The sequence below is a fragment of the Gallus gallus genome, chromosome 2 (genome assembly GCF_016699485.2).
Source record: "Gallus gallus isolate bGalGal1 chromosome 2, bGalGal1.mat.broiler.GRCg7b, whole genome shotgun sequence".
In the NCBI taxonomy this organism is placed as follows: Eukaryota; Metazoa; Chordata; class Aves; order Galliformes; family Phasianidae; genus Gallus; species Gallus gallus.
The window spans coordinates 14,034,759-14,047,795 of NC_052533.1; the positions used below are offsets into that span (position 1 = coordinate 14,034,759).

The following is a 13,037-nucleotide window of genomic DNA, read 5'->3' on the forward strand; positions in this document are numbered from 1 at the left end:
TCAAGTAGGCCATTTCATATTTGAGAATACGATGATGTAATAATGCCAGAGGATGTACATGAGCGATTCTATCTTCCAACAACATAAATAACACTATGAAAAAGGACAGCTGCTGGATTCTGATGCCTTAAAATAATTAAACCTTTCTTGTTTGCACCCTGGAATTCCAGATGATTTGACCAACAAATGCCCTGAGCTTGCTGACCAGAGTTTATGTTGTGTGATTCTAGTTACTCAGGGACAAGTACCCAAACTGAAATAGTGTTATCTATAAAAAGGCACAACAAGGAAAAGAAGCCAAAGCTTTTATGACTGCAGTTCATAGTTTTGCTGAATCTGGGATTTAAAGAACATCATTTCAACCACCTCAGACAGAACGGCCCTAGCTGTAGTTCTCCTTTAATTTGCCTCAATACACTCTTCCTGGGCTAATGAAGCTTTTGCTGACTAAGTCACCGTCCATTCAGTGTGTCACTGTCATCAGGACATTTCAGAAAGGAAAACTGAATTGTGACAGTGTTGTCTTTGTCACACAGATGATGCATTCGTTTCCAGCAGCAGTAAAAGTGAACGCTGTGAGTGACTCCAAACATTTCTGAGATGTTTCCCACAGTGGCCCTTTATTCTAAACGACAAACATGAATTCAGGAAAGAACAGATAAAATCTGCTGAGCACATGGAGCCGTCAACAGGAAAGTCAGCTGAACACAGAGGGACTGAAGCTGCCCTTCGCCTCCTCTGAATCCATGGTGTTTCTGCTGAAATTTCCTAGATATAAAAAATTATGCTGAGGAAATCGTCTCCAACAGCGTAATAAAAGTGGCTTAATAAAATCTGTAAGGGATCCCCTTAATTATCAGAAGACACAGAATGTGTTTAATAAAGCAGATGCATCACTTGCACGTCTCCTCATTTTGGCACAACACACTGTAAGTGCTTCAACAACAGAAGCAACTGCTGTGCTCACACCAGAACCATCGCAGACATAAGAGAAACGTGTGCACGTCAATAAAGGATGTTTTAACAATCATTTCTGCTTATAAGAATCTCAGTGAATTTTTCTTGAGCTTCAGTTTCAACACAAGGATGAGGAATGGGTCATTGGCGCCTTACTGGATTCAAATGCACTGAGTAACCTTCAGCCTGGAATAACAACACAAAGGCTGATGTGACTCTTCCAAATATCAGCACATAACAGGGAAAGTATGCAGAACAATCCCAGGCAAGCAGTTGCCAAAGTTTTTACAGAAAAGGAGATAAAACAGAAAAGAAAGGCTTTACAGTGAGATTCATTTTTTCTTTTCTGACCCGCTTCTGAACTCACACCCAGGGTTACCCCAGCAAATTAAATGCAGACAACTGAAGGATGGAACTTTCTGAAATATATCTGAGCTAACACGGTGCAGCAGCAGTAATCTTTTCGTAAGCACATTATCACCAGGACCTTCCATGTGAACACAGATTTAATTCTCCAAGGATGGAACAATGTGATTCCTCCAGCAATACTTTCCAAGTCTCATTAAAATTGTTAATGCATCAACAGACGTAGGCTGTGGGCTAGCCACTCTGCACAGAGGATCTGAGAAGATAATTTCAGACCACCACACAAAGATGTAACACAGAATCACAGAGTTGTAGGGTTGGAAGGGACCTTCAGAGATCATCGAGTCCAACCCCCCTGCAAAGCATGCTCCCTACAGTGGGCTACACAGGTAGGCGTCCAGGCGGGTCTTGAATATCTCCATAGGAGACTCCACTGTGTCCCTGCGCAACCTCTTCCAGTGCTCCGTCACCCTGACTGCGGAGAAGTTCTTTTGCATATTGGTGCAGAACTTCCTATGCTCCCGTTTATGGCTGTTTCCCCTTGTCCTGTCCCCACAGACCATTGAAAAGAGGTTGGCTACATCACTTCAGCTCCCACTCTTAAGATATTTATAAACATAAATAAGACCAACGCTGAGTCTTCTTTTCTCAAGGCTGAACAGACCCAGGTCACCCATCCTTTCTCGCAGGGGAGGTGCTCCAGGCCCCTTATCATCTTTGTGACACAAACAAAAGGGAAAAAAAGAAGAAGCTGTGTGCTCTGTGTGACACAGTCTGGCAACCGTCAGCAACAGACGTTTTGGATGTTTATTTCTGTGGGGTTTTTTGTAATGTTTTGTTTTGTATTCCCATGCATTTCTGTAACTAATTGCTTTTCCAGGAACTCTGACGTAAAAACGGTGAACAACATGTATACCTGTGACGGTACTGTAATTTAGATCTAGTTAGTCTAATGAAAATGAAGGTGAAGTTGAGGCCCCAGCACAAAGAGGTGTTCCCCTCCTTCAGTAGGTGGCAAACAGCGTGCCTGCTGTTAGCGTCACACACCTGCTTCTCGTGTGCATGATGGCTGCTGGCAAAGTGGGCACAATTCCGAGCGGCACTACGGCTGTGTAACTTCCAGTGCAAAGAGAAACACGCTGCTGTGTGAGTCTGCTACACTCATGCAAAAACAGAAGTTGGACAGGGAGAAATGGAAAGGAGTGGTTTCGTAGGTTACAAGGCCTGTAACTTAGAAGTTGAGAGAGTTAAGCAATCACTGTAAGAATTCAGCAAATACTGTGGTGGTTTATTTATCACTATGTATTTTCAGTCAAGATAGGATGGTTTTTAAAAATATCTGGCCTGCCTCAAAGAAGAATCAAGCAGGGAAGTCTGATGTCCTCTTTCATGCAGCCAGGCATCAGTGATCCATTCTAATGTCATAATTTATGAATTTTCCAAATTACAGCAAATCAGATCCTTAAAGTCCTCAAGAGCAATTACACAGCTATGTGAACCCTATCTACTGAGTTACAAGGCAAAATATTTATGCATTTGGTGATCTTTCAAGTGAGAAACATTCGATGGCATTTTTATGAAAAGAAATTGTGATTTGCATAGCAGTGGTAAAAGCACTCTGAAATCCTCCAGCTACTGCTGCCTACCTAATGACTTACTTACCAGGCAGGGCTGATCATTTAGTTGGTAAAGACATCAAGAAAAAGATTGTCAGAAGATTAGTGTAATTTGTTTATTACAAGTGTAGAGACAGAGACCTACTTGGAAATATGGCAGCAGAGTTAAATCTTTATGGGTAAGATAAAGATTAATGGAAATGAAAGATAAAGAGCAATAAAGGCAATTATACAACAAGCAGACTGTAAACAGTAGTTCTACTAAGTTGAGTAAGAAAATGCTATCTGAATGTTTTTCGTTTTAGCCACTTTCTTTGTGTGTGTGTGTGTGTGTTAGTTTCAATCTTAAAGTACAGCTAATTTGTTTCTTGCCCCTATACAAATGTCCCATTTGCCCCTTTTGAGTAAAATCTCAAGGGGAACCCTCACACCTAACATTGGACAACACGAAGTGCAGAATGGATACAGAGAGACTGTTCCCTTTGGAGTTACTCTCAGCAGCAGGAAATCTGGGAAATTCTGACATTGAATCAAATGAGGGCCATTCTTAAAGCATGAGAATGTATTGTTCCAATTCTGTTGGAACATTTATTCAGGTTTAAAAACCTAAACCCAAATAACAAACAATTTATAGAGGAGTATGAGTTGCAGACCATGGCCCTCTAAGCCAGAGTGTGCTCCTCCTGGTGCAGCTTCTCCACCAACAGAGCTGCAGCCTTTCCCTCACTGCTTCATTTAGGGCACAGGGCCAATGAGACCAGTAATGTTTTAGGGCAGAGATTGATGACCATTTAAGATATGGAGCATTGTGAGAAGGCTGCAGTTTCCCCAGCACAGATGACAGAAGAGGGAACCTTGCCAAGTGCTTGTGGTGGTTCTGGTCCCAACCAGCTGGGTGCCAACACCGCGCTGATGGGTGTGAGGGACACTTCAGAGAGCAGCCCCTACAACAAGCACTGCCTGGAGAAGCACCACGTCCACAGTCACTACGTACAGGGAGGGAAGATCAGATGAGCAACCTATAACCCTCAAACTCATGGTTAAGAACAACACTTCTACTGTTATTACAAAATGCTGAGTTTTGGGGTTTTTAATGAATTGATCTCGGCAGATACATCTCTTCACACCTGTCTAAGTCCAACTACTGTAAATCTTTATTTCTAGGACTCGCTGACTGCTTCCAGGTCTGGTTTGTGCATTTTTTCATGTCACGCAGCATGTAGGGTCCTCCATTACCTCTCCTTTCTATATCAGATCTAAGCTTTGTGCCCGCGTTCTCAATGCTAACAAAGCTAACTCCACCCTTTATCCATGTTGTGCTATCGTAAACAACATAACACCCACTATACTGGAATTATGTAGTCCATCCACTGCTTTTTCATAGGAATGCCTTCACGCTTTCTTCCACGCTGCCCTTGCTGTTGGAGAAGTTCTCTCTAATGGCCACAAGAGCAATTATTTTTCTTCTTTCAGTTCTGCATTATGTTTTCTTTGCTGTGATGTGTGCACAGAACAGGAGTTGGGCTGACGGTGCGCGGCACATCCGCCCGATCGATACCAGCATTGTTCCCTCATCTGCCCGGAGCCATCTGCTGCCTTTTGTCTCACACTTTGGAGCTCCTTGGGGCAGGAATTATCTTTTTGCCCTACATTTCAAGATGGTACGTTATTGTAATCATAGGCCAGGATTAGGGCTGCTGGATATCACGGTAGTGCAAACAACAATGACGACAAAATTTGCTTCGTCTTCTTTTGAAGATATATAAATTTTTAAATTTAAGACGTGGAAGTATGAGGCGTTTCAGGAACAAACCCGCCTGTTACACTGGTGGGTTCTTTTTCAGAGCCTCTGGTAAAGATTTAGAACAGCAGTGGATGGGAAGGCTAATTCCAGGCTTTACATCAGTGCAGGATCAGGCTCAGCAGGTCTGGCAGCGTCTGCACTGCAACTCCCACTGAGGGCAATTGAAAGGCTCTCGTGGGTATGAATAAGGCCCCATGGAGCCCAGGGAATGGTGCACGGGGGCTGTGCTATGGCCCAGAAGGGTGCTGGCTGAGGGCTGCGTACTCTGATGTTCTTATCAGAGAACTGTAGAATCGCTCGAGGCGGAAGAGAGGCCATCTAGTCCAACTCCCCTGCGATCAATAGGGATGCCTACAGCTAGATCAGGGTGCTCAGAGCCCGATCCAGCCTGACTTTGAATTTTCCTATGTATTTATTTATTTTTAAGGTGAATATCAAAGAAAGTTAAAGGTTGTAGCACTACACACGGTGATAATATGAGAAAATCCAAGATGATTTCCGCAGAAACCACAATTCCTGCAGGTTACTGTGAGCCACAAATGCAAAAATATAAACGTAACAAAATGGGTATTTATATGCAAGAGGCCCAAATTTGGGGGCCTTTCTGGGCACACTCACTCCCATGCCACGTCCGTGCCTACGTGCTCACCGGCAGTGCCGGGACGTGGGATGGGGTGACCTCACATCGCACTGAGCCCTGCAGTTGGGGCAAGGCTCTGCTTAGCTCAGGTCGCATACGATAATTTCTCCTCTGAGAGAGCGGTGATGCATTGGAACAGGGAAGCGGTGGAGTCATTGTCCCCGGAGGTGCTCAAGAAACGTGAAGATGTGGCATTCGGGGACGTGGCTTAGCGGGCACGGCGGGGACGGGTCACAGCCGGACTTGATGATCTCGGAGGTCCTTTCCAAGCTTAGCGATTCCACGGGTCTCTGCCTGTAAGGCTCTGCGCGGCCGTGGCCGTGTGTCGGCAGCGCGGCTCCGGCAGCGCCTGACTCAGCGCGCAAAGTAGACGCGCAGCATCCAATTTCCCAACCCACTTCATCTGAAAGCGGGCCAAGATAGGTGAAAGCCCTTATAAATATGTAAAGCAGGAAGTTCGGATTACGCCGTGATGTACGTCCCCAGTGATTGATGCCCTCCGAAAAACAATAAAAATCCTCGAGAAAAGTGCTCCGTGGGTGCGGGCGCTCCGTTGCCGCGGGGCCGGGCGGGGTTGGGACGCGGCGCGGCACTTTCGGTGCCGATTTTATTTTGGATTTCCAGCACTTCCTGGAGGCCGGGGGGAGGCACGGTGGGAGGAACCACCAAACTCGGTGCCACAGCCATTTTGTTTGTGGGCAGCATGGTAGCATTCTGTCAGTCAGTATGAGGAGGGGTTTTTAAACCCGTATTTATGGAAAAACTATTCCTGCCATAACGGACGTATCTGTTGAATTTAGCGTTAATTTAGCCCTTTCGCAAGGTACGTATTTCTAGCTGTAAAATGGAGCGTTTGGTGGGATTCAGCCGCCCCACTCCCCGTCCCCCCCTCCCCCGTCCCCCCCCCCCAGGATCGCGGCTGTGGCTCCGGGCGGGAGCCGCTCCGGGGGCTGCGGGGAGGGCGCTGCGGGGCTGCGGGGGGCGCGGGCCGAGGGGATGCGCGGGGCGGCGGCTGCGGGGGGCGGGGGCGGCCGCGCCTCGGGATGGTTCCCCCGGCCGCCTTCATCGCTCCGTTCTCAGGAGGCGGCTGCTCTCATCGAGGGGGGAGCGAGGCGGGCGTGGAGGGAGGTTGGGGGTGGGGGGGTGGGGGGCTGCGCCGTAGTTTTGCAGTGTCACCGAAAACCAGCGCTACACTTCGGTCCTGTGCTGGAGGAAGGCGGCTGGAAAATGGCACACTGCATTTTTCCAGGCGGCGGCGGCAGAGGGGGGCGGGGGGAGCGGCGGGGAGCGCTGCCCTCGGAGCCCCCCGCAGCCCCCGGCGGCTCCGGCCCCGCGCTGCCCCCCATCCCCCCCCCCCCCCCCCCTCCGCCCGCTCCGGCCCCGCGGGGAAAGCCGCCGCCTCCTCCGCCCCGTGCGGGAGGGGGGGTGGGGGGGGGAGCGGGAGGGGGGAGGGAGGAGGAAAAAAAAAAGTCTGACTTTTTGCATTTGCGAAACATTTTAAAGATGTTCCGAGAGCCCTTCGCAGCATGGAGGGGGCTGCCGGGGGCGCATCGTGGCGGCCGTTCCGCGGGGATCGCCGTCTCCGAAGGTGAGTTTGGGGCTTTGGGGCGGAAATGTGGGGCGCTGCGGCGGTGCGCGGGGCTGCGGAGGGCTCTCCCTGTGCGGGGAACAAAACGGAGCGGCGCGTTCCGCCCGGCGGTGTCTCCTTAATATCGCCCGTGGCTCCGGGCGGCTCCGCGCGATTCCGCACGCTGAGGCTGAGCGCTCCGAGTTCCTTATGGGAGTACCCGAACTCGGCGTTTCGATGGGCTCGGCTCTGCCCGTTCGGTGGGGTTTTCTCTGTCCCCGGGCGGTGCTCCCCGGCCCCGGCGCACAATGCGGCTCCGAGTTCACAAAGGCGCCCGCGGGGGCTCCCGGCGGATGACTTTGGCCCGAAGTCCGGGGGAGGGCCGCCCCGGGGCGTGGGGGGGCTGACACCACATTGGGGTGCGTGGTACCAAATGGTGACCTTTTATTTACAAATTATGCCGTGACCGCGATCGGCGTAAGGCGTCTGTTATATAAAGGCCCTTATTTCTGCGCTCTTCATTTAGATGTCATGGAGGGGGGGGGGGGAGGGGGGCTGTTTGTTCTTTTCCCTCTCAGAAGGGCCGTTCGGGAGACATTTTGTGGTTGGGGGCATCTTCCTCGGCGCATTTTTCCGCCCCGCTATGGGGGGGTGGGGATTTTTGTTCGCCGGCGCTGCGGCCGCGTTGGGGGGGTGAGGGGAGGGGGGGGGGAGGTGGGCGCGGGGCTGCGCGGCCCCATTGTACCGCCGCCCCCCCCCCATTGTACCGCCGCCCCCCCGGGCAGCGCAACGCGGGTCGGAGGGAGAGCGATGGAATTGTGTCGTGGAGAACTGTGGTGCTGCGCCAACCGGGGCCCGGCACAGGCATGACCTCACCCTTTGCCGTTCAGTGGCATGAAGCAGATTTACTCTATTCCACGTTATTTTTTTTATATATATATATATTTTTTTTTCCTCCGGTACCCAGAGATCAGTTTCTCTCAGTGAGGAGATTTTCAGCCCCACCCCCGAAATGATTTTGCGGTGGTCGCAAACGAAACGCTTTGAGATGATTTTCCATACAATATGGAAGGCTCCAGCACGCACCGGTTGTGCAACTCGCCCATTGTTTGTGTGGGGAACTTAGAGGCTGCGTGCACCGCTGGCATCGGCCCCGAGGTGCCTCTTCCCTGTGGGCTCCGTGAGTGGATCCGTCTGCCCGCAGGAGTCCGGGTTGTGCGTGAGATGGGGATGTAAAGAATGCAAAATGTAACCCTATTTCTTCAGATTGTAACCAGGATTCACCTGAAGTGGGTGGGCTTTGTCTCTCCTGCTTTAACTGGAACAGGGGTTTGCGTCTATACATGTATGTCTCAGTCCATGTTCCTTTTCTTTTGTTGCAATCCCCAGACTACCTCAGCTCTAAGTGCCATATTTTCAAGGCTTTCTGCTCACTGTATTCAGCATTTAAGAGAACAGAAGCGATGAATGTTCTGAGGAGATGGGTGGGAAGGCATAGCCAAGCCCACAGCAGAGCACATAGCAGAAAACTCAACAGGTTTAGGAATAAATTTAACACCAAATCTAGCACACTGCTGAGGTATCGGTGTGCCCATTACTCAGGAGTGACACGAAGCTGATCATTGTACAGACCTCTGCGTCTTCATCACACTTCTATTACTCTTAAAGAATACATTGGACAAATATTTTACTATTTGAAGACCATCTCTAGATTTCTCATGAGCATTTTAACCTTTAAAAATGTACATATGTATATTTAAGAAAGCTTACTGATGAAGTTGTTTAGTTTAAATGCAAACTGATGCACAACTTCAGGCAGGTCTGTAACAGTCCCTGTCCCCCTCTCTCACAAAATAAAGGTAGGACTTACTTTACCTTGGTTAGGTACACATTGTGACCTCCCTATGGTGAGAGACACCCACATGCAGACAGCAGTCAGCTTTCAGGGCCTCTTCTCTCTGTCAGACACAGCCTGCTTGCGTGAGGCCTTGGCAGCGATGTGGAGCCTTGCTGGGCCGTGAAGGTTCAATACAGCCATTATGCCTCCAGGGCCCTCAGACAGCTCTTGGATTGGGAAGAAAAGTATGAAGGTGGGGCCATTGGGAAGGATTTTGGACATTTCCTGAATCTAAAAGGAGATGGCCAGGTCACGCTGTGGGCATTTGGGGTTACACTACTAGCAGCAGAGCTACTCCTTGAAACTGTTACTGTAAGTCTTGGAGAACCTCTGGGTTGTTTAAATCTGAGTCATTCTGATACCACTTTTGGTTTTTTCTTTACATCATGTAGACCAGTGTTTAGTTTGCTCATCCACAGATAACAACGTTGAGCAAGTGGTAAACTTCTGAAGGCAGTTTTGTGCTGCTCACCCTGCCACAAGGCCTACAGGGGTGTGCTTTCTGTGGCTGCAGTGTGTACGTGTAGGCCACAAAGGAACCGGTTGCTGGTGGCCTGGCTGCTCAGAGGCAGCTTCTAGTCCAGCACAGCAAGAACAAGAATTCTCATTAGAAATTTGCTTTTTTTCTTCCATTCAGTTGAGGCTACTTAACATTGGTTGTGGTTTTGCAGCTTGGATGCTGCACCTTCTGAAGGAGTGTATTTGCACTCCTCTCAAGAAGTTCTAAAGTGAGGAGGAGTGAAGCGCTGATGTTTTGCAACTCAGTGGCTTCCTCCTTTTATGAGCCATTGTTTAATAAGAAGCAGTTTCCAGCAGATGGGTTGCCGATATGGAATAAGAATTGGTTAAGATTTAGCATCCTCTCAAAGCTGTATCACAATTAATTTACCTCCTGCATTTTCTGCAGAACTGACTGGAAAAGCCATTACTGAGGAGTGGCTTTGCCTCGGTTGCACGTTTCCCCTTCTGACATGTCCGTGTGCCTGGCTTTGGACAGCATTTAGAACACAACAGTTTGCACTGGTTATTGTTGTTAGGCTTTTAGATGTTGCTGATGTTGTTGGGTTTTTTGTTTGTTTGTTTGGAGAGGGGGTGATAATTTTGTCTCCTGTATACCCCTCCAATTCTGAGGTTGCAAAGCTGATACGATTTTCTCCTGTGTACCCAAAAACTCTGTGTGGGCTCCATATTTTTAAGGAATTTGGCTCTCCTGGCTTACAACTACTTGAAATATGGCATGCTATTGTAAACCAGATAATCTTTTCTAAGATACAGACTCATCTTGACTGATGGACCAGAACTGTGCTCCCATCAGCTCTGTGTGCCTTCCTGATGCTCATCCTACCAGTGTTACTGGTGTCAATAAGCAGGTGAAGATGGCTGGCTGTCTGCAATTGTCATAGAGGTGCAAATGTACATTACAGACCACAGGCAGACTTGACCAGCTTCCAATATTAGCCAATAGTGATGTGTAGACAGTTTACCAGATGTGTGTTTGTGGTATGAGAGAATATCATCTGAGACTTGTTTCAAGTAGAGGCCATACCTCCTGCTTTATTCACTCCATATATCAACACTCTTTATTTTCCTATATGTGGTAACACATTTTGACAGCTATGTCGCCTGACTCTTCCTTTTTGAGGGTTCTAAACTATTCATTGAGTCTTCAGTTCAACACTCAACAAGGTTTCAAGAGGGGGAATAAAGAGGTCTTCCTATTTATAAATCCTTTGGACATAGAATCTTGTTTCTCCTTCCTTGTTTTATGACTTTGTTATCTGTAGTAGTCCACATTGAACAGGTCAGTATTGGGTTACAGCAATGAATACTGTTTAAAAAGCTTTCTTCAGTGGTAACCTGTTTCCAGCTGTGAATTGGACATGGCTTTCTTGCTCCAGACTGTCCTACTCTAGGAAGTCAGGTTCCTCCATGGCTCTTCCAGACTGCAACTTGTATGGCTCTTGAGTGTTATGAAATAATCTGCTTCTCTTCCTGTAAGTCAGAGGTTAGAGCATCTTTCCACCTTCGGGCATTCTTTGTATTTTTTCTCGTCTACCAAATGGCCGAAGAACATAATTCACGTTGTAATGAAGAGGTCTGAGTCCTTGAAACAATCTAGGATTTTAAGTGCATTACTAAATTCATGGGAGGAGGAAATCAGCACTTTGAAACAGAATTCCTCTGATCTACTGCTGTGAAAACAAAGAGCATTTTGACACGTATGACCAGCGGCTCCAGCTCCCCAGCACTTCTTTAGACTCTTAGCTCAGTCGTGTTTCCAGTATATCATGTTACCACTGGCCTCAGCAGCAAGATAATATTAGTACTATATGTTTCCTTAATAGGATGTTCTGTTTCTTAAGTTTTCTTCTGATAGTAGCTAAAGCCTAAAATTAGTGGTCAGAATTTTAACCTTGAAGTAGGTACTGCAGTGCTTGAAATGTACATACATTTGCTAAAAAATAATGATTTCTGCCTATCTTAAACACTTCCTCTGTAAACAACAGAGAGAGAGGGTAACTGCTAACTAATACGTGAGTAGTAGCTCTTGCTGGCTGTGCAGGGAGATACTGCTATAGAGGGCAGTAGATGGAAAGTTGCTCAGAGGCATGCAGTACTGTACAATAGAAAACAAAACATGGGAGGACCCGGGGACAGTGAACAGAGCGGAGGACTTGTCCCTCCCAGAGCAGACCTCTTTGTGTCAGGTTCCATTTTGTTTTTCTCTGGGAACAAGCATATGGCAGGGTGCTGAGGTCACGGGCCTGTAAGATGGTGTTAACTGATGCTTCAGGGGATTAACAGTAATACTCAGAGTAAACTGGAATCACTGTATTGCGGATGTATGATGTAGAACTTCCTTCACCTGATCCATTTTACATGAGTATGTAAATGACTTGTACATGGTATATTTAATGAAATGTTAGTTCTTAATCCTGTCTGCCATTCACAGCTCTAAAAAACCTGCTAAATATGAACAAGAGCTCCCTGGTCTCATTGGAATGCACAGCTTAGAAAATTATGGACACAAATAAGGGTATTTTGTGTTTGCTCAAACAGGCTCAAAAATAGGTGAGTCCAATCAGGGCCATTCAACACTACAGGCATCCCCTAGGTCCTGTGTATACTAGGAATCTTGCTGCTGCTGTCATAACGTGGTGAACAAAAGGATAGCTTCCTCAGAATCCTTTTACCTCACAGCTTTTTGTCAGCTGTAATGCCAGGTGTAGGCAGGCATCTTACCCTGATGAATCGGCTCAGGGAGTCTTCTATCCTGAAGAAAAATTTTATTGTGTAGAGCAATTGCATAATTTCTTCTAGTCTTCAAGGTATCCATACAGGGCAGAATAGGCAGTGTGATTGGGGCACTTCCTTTGAATCACGAATGCGCAATAGGCATCCTGCTTAAGGAAAGGCCGTGCTGAGTGCCAGAGGGAAAACATCTAATATTTGATAGACTCCATATGCACACACTGTGCTCAGTCCATACTCATTTATAAGCACTCAAAGAACGTGCATTCCTCTGGAACGTATTCTAATTTCTTTTGTCTTCTCTAAATCAATTTCCAAGGTGAAAATCTGCTATTGCAGCAATCAGCGCAGACTTGGAAATTCTAGGCAAGATGAACTACTTTAATGGGAAAAACTGCTTTCCATTCCGTCTTCTCTTTTGATATGTATATTTCAATTATTTTAATTAGGTCACGTACTTCAGTGGTAACTGGCTCCTTGAGTTGCTTACAAATTAGGTGAACTTCTGCAAACTTGGCACCTGAGACCAGTACCTTTGCAAAGGCCCCTGGGTTAATGACAGTGGTCTGTCTGCTTCTCCCAGAAAGACCAGCAGAGAGCTGAACTAGTAAAATTTAGACACTATTTAATAAAAGAATGGAAGCAGCTGTACTGGAATAAGGGGGAGAGCCACAAGTACTCACATTCTAAATAATTTGCAAAGGCTGCTTTCCACTTCTTTGTGTTTATTAGGATGCCCTCACACCAGATTTGAGGATTTCACCTGAAATAAATGTTTTCCTATTCTATTTCTGTACATTACTTCACTATCTAAAAAAGGGTAGATTTAGATTGGATATAAGGCAGAAATTCTTCACACTGAGGCTGGTGAGGCCCTGGCCCAGCTGTCCAGAGAAGCTGTGGATGCCCCATCCGTGGCAGTGTTCAAAGCCAGGTTG

At 47.3% G+C, this 13,037-nt stretch overlaps 1 protein-coding gene across 4 annotated transcripts in view; it reads left to right on the forward strand.

Moving 5' to 3' along the window:
* The first annotated feature begins 6,062 nt into the window (after positions 1-6,062).
* Positions 6,063-13,037, forward strand: part of EPC1 (enhancer of polycomb homolog 1) — a 58,810-nt gene continuing 51,835 nt past the window's right edge. For 3 of the 4 annotated variants that reach the window (XM_015282125.4, XM_046928280.1, XM_046928282.1), the window contains exons 1-2: positions 6,063-6,206; positions 6,887-6,971. The gene's annotated coding sequence lies outside the window, so the exon portion shown is untranslated. The remainder of the gene's footprint in view (positions 6,207-6,886; positions 6,972-13,037) is intronic. The other variant, XM_046928278.1, reaches the window with a different exon arrangement.